The 13813-nt window shown below is 45.3% G+C and overlaps 1 protein-coding gene across 2 annotated transcripts in view; it reads left to right on the top strand.

Annotated features, from left to right (window-relative positions):
* mAChR-B (muscarinic acetylcholine receptor) overlaps positions 1–13813 on the top strand; it is a 71197-nt gene that overhangs the window by 45399 nt on the left and 11985 nt on the right. The gene's annotated exons all lie outside the window — the stretch shown is intronic.

The following is a 13813-nucleotide window of genomic DNA, read 5'->3' as shown; positions in this document are numbered from 1 at the left end:
ACATTCTAAAGCTAGATGAAGCCTTTCCCGTGCTTTATTATGAACAAAGTTCAGGGCAATATGGTAACCATTACGAAAGTCGAGCTCCTTTGTATTCAAATTGCATAAGAGGCCTTGTGTTGCGCCATTGGAGCTGGGTGCAACTAGTTGAAAACAATTATTATGGCTTCAATTCAGTTCAGAATTTACAGAGGACTATTTTTAGCGAAAGATTGTTGGTTTCTCTAAGCAATCAAAAGATTTTGTAACCATCTTATCGAGAGTTTTAGGTAAAGATAAAGAGATATTATCCTAAAGAGTATATTCAGTCCAGTTTGGGTGTAGATGGGTAGAGAGAAGGTATCCTAACTTCATTAAATAAGAAGGGAATAGTGTATGTAATTACTAGAGTGGATGTGGCCTACTCGTAAGTAAAGTTTGATCCCAAATTCCGAGACTGCTGGCCTGAAAACAGAGCCAAACTAATTGGTAAATGTCCATAGAAAGAAGAGACTACCCTGTTGCAGCCCTTTGCTAACCGACACCAGAATTTTCCAATCTATGCAGACAAATGTTGCACTCAAACTCAAACTGAACTAAAAAAAAACTTTCGGCCAACTATCCGGCCAGTTGGAGGAGGCCCGTGCCCGTGCCCTTGTCCAGGCCCATGCCAATGCCCACCTGTGGTCCATCAGGAGCAGCCAATAAGCTCCGCTCTCGCGCCACTTCCGACGACCCTCCCAATCGGTGTCCAGCTGTGTCCACGCTTGAGCCAAGTCAATCGCCTGGCTATGTGGGGGACATGTGCCTGACACTCGTCAGTGTCAGCTGGAGACGGGAAGGAGATGGGATCTCTATCTCTCTCTCTCTCTCTCTCTCTCTCTTTGGACGGCTAAGCCCCATGGAATCAAAACGAAACTGAAAATGATTTCCGTGGATAACAGGAATGTGCTTTAAAGGCATGCCAAAGAAAAAAATGAATTAAATGAAAGAAACAAAAAATCAATGTACCCTCCAGCGATGTCCTGAAGGCGCCATTTGCCGCTGCCGGGTGGGCGTGTCACTGCCCCTCCCCACACACTTAAATTACAACTTCACACACTTCTAACGTATAATAAAAGCGAAAAAAGACGAAAGAAAGAACGGGCCAAAGGAAATCAAATAGCAACGAGGCCAACTCCACTACTAGCGGAGTCTCGGAGTCTCCTCCTTTTGGCAGGCGGACCTCGTCATCGCCATCGCCATCGTCGTAGTCATCATTTTGGGAGAAAACATTCACATTCGCTGTATTGCGCTCAAGGAAATTTGTGTGTTTCGGTGTTTTTTGCCGCTGCTTTTCTGTTTTCTGTGGGCAGGACCTACATTTCTGTTTTAGCAGCAGGCGGCGGCGCTTTACAGTCCCCAGCGGCCTGATTAAATTCTTATCCCCCCACTGGCAAGCCGCAGCGGCCACCCACCGAACCACCGAACCACCGGACCACCCAACCAACCGTCGACCACCCCGAATGCTCTGGAAGACAGGACACGGGATAAGGCGCTGCATGCGTTTAGTGCGACGCGCAAATGATGAAATAAATGAAACTAATCCAAGAGAAAGCCCAAATGGCAAAATATTTACATTGCCAACCGCAGTGGCCACAGCACAGTGGTCTCAGCTATAGCAAAAAGTGGAGGCAAATTGGTTTGCATCAGAGAGGGGGTTCTGCATTCTCTTTGGACAATGGACTTTCCATTTACGATTGGTTTCTTCGGTACATCTGAAGTATCTATCTCTATTGTTCATTTGTGGCTTATACTCTTTCACTTTGTGGTAGATTAGCCACATCTAAATCCCCTGTAGCACTTTATCTTCTGGACCACTGTGCAGTGGTTGCCCTGGAATCTGCTGCCATTTCTGCCCCTCTATTTTTTTATCCAGCCACCCGACGGTGTGATAAACATCTTTGCCAAGTAAGCAACAATTTTTATGCCCTAAATTGGGTTCCTTTTTTGCTCTCCCTTCGCCTGGCGATGGTCCTGTCAGAGGGGAAGGGGTGGAGCTGGTGGGTCTGTGGCGGCGGTGGCGATGTCGATGGTTGATTGGATGACGAGGCGGCTCAGCGCGTGCAGGCAAATATTTTTAATGATTTTCGGTTGGCCGAGGCAAGGGCTTCGATCTGGGGGCGTTGTGTGTGTTGTGTCTGAGTTTCGTTTTACGCCCCAGTTAGTGCAAAACTAATTATACTTATGGCAAGAGCCGTCGGGGGTGCTAGGTGGACCTGAAGACGGTAAACTTGCCAAGGTCAATGCTTTGGTTCTCCCACTTCGAGGGAGGAAGGACTTTGAGAACTCTTGGAGCAACAGATCTGTGAAAAAATATCTCTCTTTCTATGATACATTTCTTTATCTATATTTTTGCATATAATTAATTGTAATGATTATTGAAATCGAATCTGTTTTCCCCCAAATCCCCAAACAAATCAAAGTACAAAAATACTCTTCTTGCCCTCATCCTGCCTAATCCCCTGAATATCAAATTATGCTACAATTTTTCCCTGAAATCATACAAATATTTGACTAATTTCTCTTAATTTCCTTCCCATCTTTGCGTTCTCAGGTTTCCTTGCCATTTGTGCATTCTCCAAATCAAAGTTCATGGGTATTTCAATGATTTTCCTTAATTGTCTTCTTGTCTATTAATTCCGAATTAAATTTATTGAATACTTGCTACATAATTCAGTACAAAACACTATTTAATTCATGTGCCCTTAGCGCAAAGGCTCTGCTAATCTTTGATCTCTGTCTCTGCTCTCAATTTCAAATATCCATTTGATGAGTAAATTTTGAAATTACATTTTGCCCATCTACCTGGGGTTTCCACCTGTTTATTCTTATCACGTGCGCTCACATGTGACTGAACTGCTGTCTGTTATCTGTCGATGTTTGTTGCTGCTTTTAGTGCTCCTGCTGCTAATGCAGAATTATGGACTTTTATTCAAACACGCTCTTACATTTCCGCTTCCGCTGCTTTTGGTGTGGTGTGTTGTGTGTGTGTGTGTGTGTGTGTGTGTGTGTATGCCACGCGGCCGACATCAAACGCCCGAAAGCTGGGCGTAACCCTTTCTGACGCCCCGCATTTCCCGCTGCAAGCTGGATGGATGGATTTTTTTGCGCACGCATTGCCACAATTTGACTTTCCCTTGGGTTTCTCTGGGTTTTTTTCGGATGAAACATTGCAGATAGGGCACGCTACTGCCACGCCCCCCTCCCTAATGTGGACGGCCAACAGAGAGCTGGATGAAGCGAGTGTTTCAGAGGCAGAGAGAGCCTGTAAGCCTGTAAGCCTCTTCAGCTTAAAGGTTAAAAGTTCTACAGCTAAAGAAGTGAGAGTCCTCGTATAAGGACTCTACTCCTAGTAGGCGCTCCTCTCCCATGTCCCTAAACAGTCAGGCCAAAGCCAAACTAAACAAGTCCGAAGCTTGTGGCACTTGTGGTCCTACTTCGTCTACCTATGGGCCAAACAGTCAGGCCTTGCAGCCTGCTCTGCCCAATATAGCCAACACTTGGCCAGCCAATTAGGGCAACTCAAGTGGTCATCTCTCCCTGGGCCTCCTGCGGCCCAGGCCTGCTAACATAACCCTTTTTAACAGGCAATTAAAAATCAGTTTTCCCCCCCAATCTCTTTCCCTTTCCGCCTTGCTGTTCAGCAGGGAGTGGGGGGGAGACATAACTTATTAATTAAGACCATTAAAGGCCAACGCAGCAATTCCAATGCAAATGCAGTTTTAATTAAATTTGTAAAGGGAAAATGATTAGCTGCTCTACACCGCTCGACAGCACAGCCTCTGCAGACGGCAAACGACTAACAAATTAAATTCCCAGTTGATTGTCAATGAAAGTCCAATAAAAAGTCAAGTGTGGGGAAGGGAAATACACCCACAGCTTCAGTTTGGGGGAGGGAACGATCCCGGCCATCAATCTTTGAGATTCCAGTATTAAAATTTGCTTATTAAATCCAAACACACGCACGACATTTTCCTGCTGACAGTTTCAATTCGCAAATTACAAACTCAAAGCGCAATTACCAACACGCGTTTGGGTCCACACAGACACAGAAAGAGACAGAGACAGAGACCGAGACAGAGACCGAGACCGAGACAGGGGGAGAAAGAGATGATAGAGCGGCTCTCGTGCTCCCAAATAGGAAATCCTATTTGGGTTGGACTCCAGCTTCGCCCATGTCCTGGCCCGGCCTGGGCAGCCGCAAAACCCAAAGCATGCCTCAAAACCTGTTACAATGCCGCAACTCAAACGCAGAGCGAGGCAAGGGCAAGGGTGGGCGAGTGTGGGCTGCGGAGAGCCCCATGAACCGCAAAACTGCCCATGACTATGTATCCCATGTCTGTGGCTGGCTGGCTGGCTGGCTGGCTGCTGGGCGTACAAGGGCAAGCCGATTATCTTTTCATGCAACATTTGTAAATCTAAAAAGTTAAATGACACTAATCTAAATTCCACAACGGCAACAGCGACTTATGCCCGGCCCCCAAAAATTGTATACCCGTCGGGGACGAGCCCTCGAAATACAGCAGCCTCAGCGGAATCTCCATTCAGAGTGCGAGTGAAAATGTGTGTGTGTGTGGTGCAAACATTAGTCCTGTATCTTATGATGTTGTCCTTTTTTTTAACCCTAATGCAGAACAGAGTTCTCTGATTTTGTGAGGCATTTAGGCAGTTTGATTTTAGGGTAGAAGAGACTTCTTTGGCTTCAACAGGCACCAAGATCAACCTTGATTGAAGCAGCTTAAGGAGTATATAGAAATTAAAGCACATAAAGTATAATATATGTAACTCTAGGATCTATTATTCAATATACAAATTAATAATTACAAGGCTTCCACCTTGACACCAACTTTCTTCTTAGAGCATTCCATCTTCGTTAGCTTCAACGAGTATGCCAAAAACACACACTTGTTTGGCATTTTCCATTTTTGTGTTGTGTTGGTGTTTCGAAAACATTTCCCCAATGCGGTTGCTCTCTGTGTCTCTGCCACATTTTATAAAGTTGAGTTTATCTCAAGAATGTAGATTGCCTGTAAAATATTTAATTACACTCTGCGGCACAGAGGCCCCCCACAGACGATGGCGACGAGGCTGGCAGTGGCACTTTCGACCAGGCAACACGTATACGCCATGTGTGACACTCTGAGTAGCCCTTTTGCCTGCCTGCCTGCCCGGCCCCTCATGCATTTGTATACGTGTGTGTATGTGTGTACCTATATCGGTGTGCGTGCGTGCTAACATGGCAATTGCCAAGTGTTGGCTTTTGAGTGCGCTACACACGAGTGACACTTGTATACATCTCTCTCTCTCTATGAGTGTTGATGTGTCATGCCACCATGTGTTGTACATGTTTATGTGTCGCTGTGCCTGTGTGTGTGTGTGTGGCCTTTGCACAGTTAACCGTGTTATTTATTTGCCCCACAGATGGCGCTGAGCCCTAACTGTCAAATAGTTGAGCTGCTCCTGAATTTTTAATCAACTTCTTTGCCCCACTTTGCATATGAAATAAGACCAATTGAAGTTGCTGCTGCCACTTCCTTACTCTCTGTCCCCGGCCTCTTTCTTGACTAGTCATTCATTAGTGGCTGAGCCACGTAAAGTGCCAAAATGCTAATTATGTTTATTGAGCCGCACCAGGGGCAGGGGGGCAAACAATTCGAAAAGCGGCTTTCCAGCCACAAAACAAAAAAGTATATGCCTTATATGTGATTCCAAGTATTTGTTTGTGTTTGTGCGAGAGTGGGGTGAGGGGTGTGGGGTGTGTGGGTGTGGGTGTCGCAATTCTATACCAAGGACAGAGGGAGGAACACACCTAGGAGCAGACAAATCGGCTTTGACCTTTAATGAGCAGGCGAATGCGGACGCGAACGCGTGTCGCTGGCCGCATAAAAGTTTTGCATTTGATTTGCCCGAAGGTCGTTTTATAAATAAGCCACCCCAACCCCCACAGCAGGGGCACCCACTGGCAGACATCCTGTCGATCAGCGCACGTCAGTTCGGCACGGTCCTGTACGGACGGTCGGTCCGTCGGTCCGACGGTCGGTCGGGCGGTGTTGTGGAGAGCTAACCAGGTGGTGAGCCATTTGGCTCCAGCCTTGAGCACACCCAGCAGCAGTCTGTCCTCTGTTCTGCACCTCCTGCCGCCTAGAACCATCCTTGGCTGCCCTTGGGTGTGGCCAGTGTCGTGCCTTAAGGTGCTAAATGTGAGCCGCCGCACACACTGAGAGAAATCAGTACAAAAAAAATGAACCTCCACAGTTGCACGCAGCGAAAACCCCCAATTAGACTCGATATTCCCAATTAAACGGTCGCCATTTTCGACTAGTGTACTCCTGTCGAATGCTTGCCAGGCACATAATTAAAAGCGACATTTGTTTTTGGCTTTTGTGGCTTTGGAAAGTTGTTGCGATTACAAAACTTTAATGGGCCTTCCCTAAAAAAAAACAAAAATAAATAAATTAAACGGAAAAAACATTCAATGTGTCTAATTAATGATTAGCTGCGGTTTAATTAGACATTCGAGCACTGGATGGATGGATGGCTGGATGAATGGGGGCATGGATGGAGGGATGGCTGATGAGCAAGTCGAATAAGTCGAGCTTGAAATTGGCTCAGGCACAGGCACTGCCACTGAGCGACAGAGAAAGAGATTAATTTAACAAGTACAACCAATTTCACTTCACAAATTGCATTTACTTTCAGTCAGGTGGGAGCCCGTAGCAGTTGTCGGTGCCACGCGGCGGATGAGTTATGTGCGCTGCTAATTGCAGGACTTACTCAGCCAGTCCGTCAGTCCGACCGTCTGTCAGTCTGTCAGTCCGTCAGTCAGTTGGCTCGGCCTGGTTCCGAGTATAATTACACGGCTTGCTCACTTGAATGGGTTTCAGCTGCAACTGGTTGGAACGGTCGGGTCTGGGTCGGGTACTTGTTAAGCTTTGTTATCTGCCTCTCACTATCCGGATATCTGGATGGTATCTGGATACTATATGGCTATATGGAGTGGCACGCACCTGTTCCCAATGACCTCAGACATTCAGCCGCTACCCTTTCTGGGATATATTTAGATTCGGAATAGAATGGAAAAAGCTTCAACTGGACTCCCATGGAAAATATTCCATGAAGATGTACCTAAGGAACTATTCACTACTGATTTTGGCAACTCAAACTTGAGATCTTACGATCTTTATTAACATTCGAAACCATTGGTCTATGTGGATGGATCTTTTGTTGCATCGTCCAGGGTGTTTTCTGCTTTGGTTTGCCCTCACTTTTGCTTCTCGCTCTCTATATGTTCGCGTGCCGCAAACAATTTTCATGTTAGCCAGACAACAACAAAGAAAAAACAAATAAAAACAAGAATTGATTATAGACTTCTCATAATTTATACTTATTAGAAGCTTTTATGCCAATCAAAGCCACGCCTCGAACCCGCCTAAAGTTTTTAATTAATTTTTGAATGAAATATTATTTCTTGCTGGAAAACAATGGAGCAAAATACATATTTGCTTGAAGAGAGAGTCCAAACATAGCCCCTGCCACTGTCGAAGGCAAGTGGCACCCTTTGCGGCTGTCAAATTAGGTTCCAGCTGCAACTGCAACTGCCACACCATAATCAAATGTCCCTCATCGTTAACAGCTTACCTATAATTTATTAATTGAATATTCGGTTTGTTTGCAAACGGAAGCCCTTGATTGGTTGGTGACGATGGGAGAGTTCTGGAGTTCGGGGGCGATCTGTCTGTGGCAGACACATGCGCAAGCCCTTTGCAAAATTGCAAATCGAATTGCAATTAAATGCACATTCGGAGTCGCTCATACGCACTGTTGCCCCGCCAGCAAAGCCGATGTAACATCCCAGATGTAGCATCCGCATGAAGGACATGTTCTGCAAACAGGCAAAGGCATAAAGTCAGTCGTGCATGGACTCAGACATTCATTCATTTATTCATTCAACCAGTCAAGCATCCATTTACACTCGGAGATTCGTATTGACATCGGTCCGAGTGTGGCTAAGTAAATGGCTTAGGACAAACAGAGAGCAGCAGAGGGCAGTAGAGGGCAGCAGAGAAACTAAAAGTGTTGAGGCTGAAGCTGAAGCTGGTGGAACGTGTCAATGAGTTTTTAAGCCTGTGTACTCGGCTCTGCTCGGTCTTAGCCTTTTGTTATTATTACTTGGCAACAACTCGACATGTTGCCGCAGTGGCTGGCTCATGTAAACGGACAAAGAGCATGCCACACGGCAGGCAGGCAGGCAGCAGGCATTGCAGCCAGATAAGAGTCAGAGTCAGAGCCAGAGCCGGAGCGGAGCGGAGCAGAACGGTTGCCTCCAAAGGAAAAGACAAATAGCACACAGAAGGCAGAAAGCACAGAACGAGTATGAGATTATTTGTTTTCGGCAGCTTTTGTTTGCCTGCCTCTGATGCTGTTGCTTTTGCTGTTGCCCTGGCAGCTCTCCCTTCTGCTTTCATTACCCAGACACTCTCGTTGCTATATTGGAATACACATACATATAAACGGTTTATTTTTTGGCCCTATCTGCAGTCGGACCGAGGCACATCCTGCCACTGTCTGGCTGCGTTTGAATACATTCAATGAATGAATACACCACACTTTGCACGGCACGGCAGTGTGTTCTGTGTTCTGTGGGTGGTCCAGCTGCGAGAAGTCAACCGATACTGGGTTGCAAAATATTAACTCATTTCATAGGCATTCACGTACCCATAAATCCACGTCTGCCCAGCTGCAGCTGTTGGCCTATTTCATGGCAATAAAATCGCCGGACTCCATGTAAATTACCCGCCATCAAAGCTTATGAAAGGGGGAGGACTGCCCATCATTAGAATCATCATCATCATCATCCGACTGAAATTAGTTGCTCTGTGTGCTCCATATCATCGAAAACGGATGAACCATGCGAGGAGCGAGAAGCGAGAGAAAACCAGTGCCACATTTCCAATATGAGCTTGTTGACCGGGCTAAAAGAGCAGCAGCAGCAGCAGCAGCAGCAACAGCAGGCGTAGGGCAAACAACCCGGAAAAAACCAAACAAACAAACAAAAAATCCCCCATGTGATGGCCAGTGATGGTGTCAGAGGTATATGCTCGTAGGATGATGGCAGGTCGAAGTAGATAGGGAGGGAGGCTAAGTGATAATCACAGCCAGGGTCGGTAGCTGTGCACATGTTGACGCCATTTCTGTGTCACCCTGACAATGTTATTAAAAATCCATTCCACCGTCCACACACGTCGATGTGTGGGAGGACGCACAGGGGGGCGAGCATGGCAGGGCACGGTGTGTATAGGAGATAGAGACAGGTCCTACGGCAAAAAAGAAACGTTCGTGTGTCCTCCTGGGATGCAGGGTTCTGCATCTGGTTTTTCTGATTCCATAATTAACGCAAGCAAAAAACAGAATCACGTCGAAAGACGGTAAACAATTAGGATGCTGACAGAAGTGGAAAAACAAAATGCTGTGCGGGTAAACAAGAGGGGAGAAAAACAGCACACATGTGCGGTTTGTCATTTATTTTAATGTTTAACAGTTGACGGTTTAGTAAATGTTGATATACAATACGACTCTTGATTTACCGTGTCGTCGTTGGTCTTTGTAGTCCGTTACTCTCACAACCAGACTAGACCCAAGCGCAAGCTTCCTTCTTCACTTCAGCGAACTCTTGCGATGTGGTCCTTGTTTTTACTTCCCTTCACCATTGTTGATGCTTGTATACTATATACTACCCACAAACATGTTGTCGTTGCACAGGGTTGCTTAAGGGTTTGATCTGAGCAAAAACAATGACTACTTTAGCCATCTGAAAACCTGGATGAGTAGATTACTTTCTCATACTTAGATTTGGCTATATATTGCCAAAATATTTTTTAAAAATTCAAAAACCGCCATTCGGTGACTTGGCGCACTTTTATTATTTTTACTCGACATTTACAGCGAAGGGTATCCCTCAATATTGATAGATTGATAAGAGAATTGTACAACCTTTCATCGGATTTTTTATTCGTGTCCATAGAGTGGATTCAACTAAAGACAAAGCGACCCAAAGTTTGAAGAACATCTTTATCTATAGATCCCCCCCGAATATCTATCTTCAAATTGGAGTTTAGTTGGTGGCCCAGGAAATTTGGCCGCCAGCAGACGACCCTGATGATGATGGGAAATGTGTTGAGTTCATTTCGATAATGAGTCATAATTAGAAGGGCATTAGCATATTATCGATTATGCGGCGGGTGATGATGATGTTGGAGTGACTCTGTCTAAAAGGAAATGGAAACATTGCCAGATGGCTTTTAATTTCCTGTAGGCTGAATGTGGCCAATAAAACCAAAAACTAAAACCATCTTATTTTGTGTAAATGGGGTTGGGCCAGAGCCAAGCCCCGGAGAATAGCACAAAGACCCACAAAGAGTGTCAAAATAAACAGAAAGACCAGAAGGGAAGAAATAAGCAAAGAAATGGCAAAGAAATCCTTTGGATTTGCTGTGGCCAGGCCAGGCGACGATGAACTGATTAAATTGTTGACGGAACCGTTCCGGGGGATTCCCCCAGCACAAATACACGCACACAGACACACACACACAGGAAACTAATTCCGGCAGCCAGCACTCGCTCCGCAGCTCCCCGCTGCCATTGAACTTTATCGATAAGCATCGGGGCAAAGGAACAACGGAACAGTATCCAAAAAAAAAATACAACGAAGAGAATAAGAAATTGTGCTGGAGGGAGATCCCCGACTGGGCTAAAGGGAAATACATTTTTATGGACAATTTGGTTTTTATGTCAATTTACTGCTGTTTCCCCACTGAAAACACAAGAAAATTCATGAAGTTACCCAGAGAAAGAGAGGGACAGAGAGAGAGAGGGACCCAATATCAATTCTCCTCCTCCTCCATTCCTTTGCCTCCCTTCGACGCCTTCGGTTAAGTCGTGCGCACATTAAAATGGGTGTTGTGGGGCGCATCGTTCTGTTGCTGGTTTGATTGGTTGTATTTGCAGCAGTTTGCTTCACTTTTGGTTGCTGAGGGGACAACGGAGAATGTGGCGACTGCGACACGATGTGATAATTGCCACAGCAGCAGCAGCAGCAGTAGCAGTGGCAGGCAACGCGGGAATGGGTGTGCCCAAAGGGGGACTGACATCTGGTTTAAAGATTTCGATTTCAGGCGAGATTTAAGCTTGATGTTGGCGTCGGGATTAGTCCTTGAGCCGCTCATAAACCGCTCTACTAAGATATACCTTTCCTTTGAGCTGAAAACCTGCACAATTGCATCCATTTAATTTGAATTGCTTGTCATAGATATTCTAGAAAAGCGTACTAAATATCTGTTACAATCCGCTTGTAAAGAGTTAATCCTCTTAGTCTTTGACTATGTTTACTTTTCTCTCCTATCTTTTTAGTCGCCCTCAGTTGTCCCCGTTCTTGTTTCCCTCTCTCTCTCTGGTTCAGTGTCTAAGTACAAGGTATAAAAAGACTTCTGTTTTCTTGTTTTGTTAGGGAAATTTCTCCGTGATAAGGCTCCATCTGTTTTGATGCTGCACATTCCACATTTTACTTTGTTGGCATACTTCTTTGCCTCCCCATTCCGGGGCCCTCCCCTCTCCGCTCTTTGTGGCTCTTGCTTTGTGCGTTAGCTTTTTATTAGGGCAACATTTATAATTCATTTTGCGCTAATTTCGACTATATTGTTGATGGCTGTTGTTGTCTGGCTGGATGCTCTTCTACTTATCGCTCTTTCGCTCATTCTCCGCATCCGCATCCGTCTGTGTGCGTGTCTGTGTGGCAGCAGCATGGCCGCAGCATGTGTGGCAGCCATTTCTCATTTTTATGTGTGGCCGTGTTGTAAAACCAAATTAATGCCATGTAGTCGGCTCCACAGTGGCGGACCAATGCTGACAACAGTGTTGCATGTTGCTCTATCACATGCTTCATCGCCCCTCTGTCGCTGTCTCTCCCTCTCCCACTGCATCTCTCGTTTGTCTAAGCTGAAAAATATGACTTCCTGGCAACACGTTTTTACATTTCCGTTTCCGTTGATTTAATGCCACAAACTGAAATTATTACCATAAAAGTAAGCAATGCTGACAGGGCCTACGCTCACCCATAGCCAGGGAAAGAGACAGAGAAAGAGACAGGGAAGAGGGAGGGAGAGAGGCGGAACCACTACATATATGGACAATTACACGCTGCGGTTTACTGTGCCCACTGAAAATTCCTAAATAAATCTTTAACGATGCACTGGGAACGGCACTGGGGACTGCCTGTAGTAGGACTCACGTGTCAGCCATGAGAAACACTCTCCGGTTACCCAGTTTGCCACTCTCCTCCCCCCCGGCCCCACCCACTGTGGGTGCTCTCCTTGCTGTCGTTGTCATGTCGGACGGCATCCCAGTGTCCTTTCTCCGTGTTTTTGTATGGCATGTGCCCCATCTATTTGTCTGTCTGCTGTTTACTGAAGCGTTTTTGTCACATAATTCGCTGCGGCAAGGGCGGCGGCGGCGGCGACACCAACAACCAACAACACCGAGACAGTCATAAAATGCTGCCACAACACGTACCAGAATACTGAGCACATTTTTCATAATTTGATACATCCATAATTACATAATGCGTTGACAGCATTTTCCACCACACCCACAAAAAAGGCAAGCAAAACTCTCGGATGCTGCCCGGAAAAAGACAAACAATTTACGGCTGTTTTCCTTTTAAAGGTTTTTCCTTTTTAAAGCCACATTTTTGAGAACACTTTGAAGAGCATTCAGTGTTCGTTTTTTGGGGCAAAAACTTATTGTTGCCTGCCGTGCGGATTTTTTAAATTAAAAATACTTCCATGTCTGCATTTCTCTTTTTTCAGTTGGTTGCTGTGGTTGTTTGTTCTTTAGAATAATTTATACATGGCAAGGGCAACATTGTTTTTATTTCTATGCCAGAATAAATATTCCGTCGCGATGCAGCCGCACGACACAAATTTTAGCTGCAATCCATCCAAGTTTTAGTATCTAACACTATCCGTAAACACAACGGATTTGCATTTGTTCGAGAGACAATATAGAGGACTCGTTTGAAGGGTAACAGATCGATTAAAACAACTAGGATCAGAGAACAGTTGGCTCCTCCATCCGACCGGCATAATTTTCCCTCAGAATTGCTAATGAGCTCTGATTGGAAAACACACAAACAGAGCACGGGGCAGTGAAAACTAGTACCCCTCTGGATACTATTTAACATATATTTAAAAGTGCAGCTGCATATAATTTTTGCTACTATTTTGTTGGATTTGCATTAATTCAGGCCGGCAGCAATTGAGGCCACTCCACAGAGCAGCTGTTAATTGTAAATAATTAATTTAACTACAGTGCAAATGTAATTAATCCACATCCAAATGCAATTATCAACAAACCAAAGTTATTGCAATACCAAAACTAAGCCAAAACTAAAATAAACCTGCTAAACGGATTTAAGCAGGACGAGTATTAAGCAGCGGAATGAGAGGCCATTAATATTCGAATCAGGAACAACTGCTGCCAATGAAATATATGTAACCCGGCAACAGAAGCACCAGATTGAGCTGCACTTAATTAACAAGGGGAAAAGTTTCCATCTGACCTAAGGTCACTCTCTGTTGGGGGTGGGGGGTAGAGGGGAGAGACAAAGATAAGGACGGGGCGGACAGCAGTTAGTTGGCTAATGAAGTTGACAATTAGAAGAAAACTTTTCACCGTTGAGAACTCAACTCTATGCAAAGCTATCTTCATCAGCGCGATACTCAGCCCAGTACGCGAACAG

The sequence above is a fragment of the Drosophila pseudoobscura genome, chromosome 2 (genome assembly GCF_009870125.1).
Source record: "Drosophila pseudoobscura strain MV-25-SWS-2005 chromosome 2, UCI_Dpse_MV25, whole genome shotgun sequence".
NCBI classification, from domain to species: Eukaryota; Metazoa; Arthropoda; class Insecta; order Diptera; family Drosophilidae; genus Drosophila; species Drosophila pseudoobscura.
This window is presented reverse-complemented; position numbering and strand designations above follow the sequence as displayed.